General features: G+C 34.3%; 1 pseudogene; it reads left to right on the top strand.

Moving 5' to 3' along the window:
• The window catches only part of LOC119569411, a 28,801-nt pseudogene extending 27,414 nt beyond the window's left edge, over positions 1–1,387 (top strand).
• The last annotated feature ends 990 nt before the right edge of the window (positions 1,388–2,377 follow it).

The raw sequence follows: 2,377 nt of genomic DNA, 5'->3' as shown, positions 1-2,377 counted from the left end.
TGATAATATAACAAAAATCATGATACCAATTATAATAATAACAGCATCAATATTAATAGCATTAGGAAAAAATCCTAAGAACTCAAGGAAAGGAGAAATTAGATGAGGTGATGTCAACTACTAATTGACTCCTTGGGGCCTAAGCACTTGTTGAATCATCTCTGTGTAAAGACTTCACAAAACATAACTGAGCATTACAAGTTCCTGTCATCGTGCTAATATACATACAATATGGCAATGCAAAGGATAAGAAATTTTGGAAGGCCGTCAATTTTTAGTAATTGTTTTATTCTTTCCGCCACCACATGGAAGGATTTTAAGCCTTCCATTTCTGTTACTGAATCATCTGAATTTTTTTGATTTGATCCTACTCTAAACATGCTCTGCTGCACATCACCTCCTCAATATATATATATATCTTTCAATATCTGTAAAGCAAATTTCATCCAAAATATTTAGCATATCTGATGAAGTAAGAGTTCATTCTGTGAAAAAATAGACTACATTTTCTTTTTTCTCCTCCAGTCACAGCTTTCAGAAAGACATTAAGGTAGATGAGGAAGACAACAAGGAAGAGGATAAGGTGATTCCAGTTCTAGACAGAATGATGGAGTGAAGGAAGAAGAAGAGGACATGGAAGATGACACAGCAGAAGCAGAAAGACCAGAGATCCGTGCCATCAATTTAGAGGAGCAAAGAGCCCTAGCAAAGAACCTTGAGAAGATTGGTGGAGACAAGTGGAAGGTCTTGGCCAAGAAACTAGGATTTCAGAGTGATGAGGTGTGGCATGCCTGATGTTTATGTTTCTTTTTTGGTGTAGATAATGTGTTTATATTCATTTTTTGTTATTTTTGTTTTTTTTATGTGTTTATCTTGGCTGTTTCTTCATATTTAGGTTGATATTTTAGCTTTGCTTTTTGTTGCTGTTTTAGAATGATGAATATGAAAATATTTATTAGAGAAATTTCTCTGGCTATTTTGATTGATTTGGTAGAAATATGCAAGCTCAACTGCTGGTTGGTAAGAACTTGCCTTAAAGACTAAAATAAATATAGAGATTACTTTTATTTACAGTTCTCACACACTATTTTTATTCATTATGCAATTTCTTTCTGTTCAGATTGAGTACATTGAAAGTTAGAATAGTAAAGACAACGGTACTTTGGCAGATCAAGCAGCCCTCATGCTTCAGATCTGTGTTGAGAATGAAGGCGAAGAAGCCAGCAAAGAGAATTTCTGTACACTCTTGGTGGCTTAAAGATGACAGAAATTGCTGATGGTGTTTTCACATGAGTCTAAATTGAGTCTTAGGGGGGGGGGGCTCTTGTTTCATCATCAGGATTAATTTTCTTTATTTTTCCATGATTGTTAGGCACTTGAGGTAATATTGTGGGTCATACAGAACGAAGTTGACATTTTATTGTAACATTTTATTTCTGTTATCTAGCACATCAAATGTAAAACAAAATAGATAAAAGTAATAAAGAATTTTAAAATTATTATTGTAATTTTATTTTTTCAGTGGTAATTACAACAATATCAATAACTTCATTAAGGACTGATGATGATGGCAGCAAAAATAGAAGTGGCAACATGAAATACTGATAACAGCAATAATTATAAAGATGGAAATAATGATAATGAAGATATTAACAATAATGATGATACTAAAATGACGATAATGAAAACAGTAATAGTTAGTAGAGAAAAACAGTATAAACAACTTAGGTTTATGGAAATCCTCCTGAGTTTCACTGTCATGTCTCAATAGTTGTAGGAGTTCAAGTGTATGAATTTTTAAGCCTTGGTTCCATAAGCCATTCACACCTCTGGTCCTCTTGCTGCTCAGCCTCTCATTTCAGTTACATTATAGTGACAGAAAGTATTCAGTTGTGCCAGAACTGCATAATAATACTTAACAAACTTCTGAGGTAATCATAGAGAGTAGTTCATGCTTCCATGAATGCTCAAGGTCTGCCTCACTTAGTTCCTCAGATAGGTAACCTTGACCAGGCCATTTTAGAGTTGATCGTGGACTTGAGTCTCAGTATCCAGAGTCAGATAATGCCAGTTTAACCATGGCTTTAAGAGCTTCTCTCTCCAGTATTGGATTCATTTTTTTTTTTTTTTTTTTTTTTTTTTCCCATGTGTGTGTGGCTGAGACAGGAGACAACTTCATTACTTACATGGAATGGGAGCTTCCTTTTAAGTATACTATTGGGCCTTTATTCTTCTGACTCCTGTATAGTAGACAGATAGACACTGAAATGTACTGACACTTCTCATATCACCCTTTTACCTCACATTTCCATTTGCATACACATGTGAGATCTCAATATTGGATGGTGATACAGTTTTTTTCACTTAATCCGTCACA

This window comes from Penaeus monodon, unplaced genomic scaffold (assembly GCF_015228065.2).
Source record: "Penaeus monodon isolate SGIC_2016 unplaced genomic scaffold, NSTDA_Pmon_1 PmonScaffold_1496, whole genome shotgun sequence".
NCBI classification, from domain to species: Eukaryota; Metazoa; Arthropoda; class Malacostraca; order Decapoda; family Penaeidae; genus Penaeus; species Penaeus monodon.
Note: the sequence above shows the minus strand (reverse complement) of the source record. Positions and strands in the feature narration are given on the sequence as shown.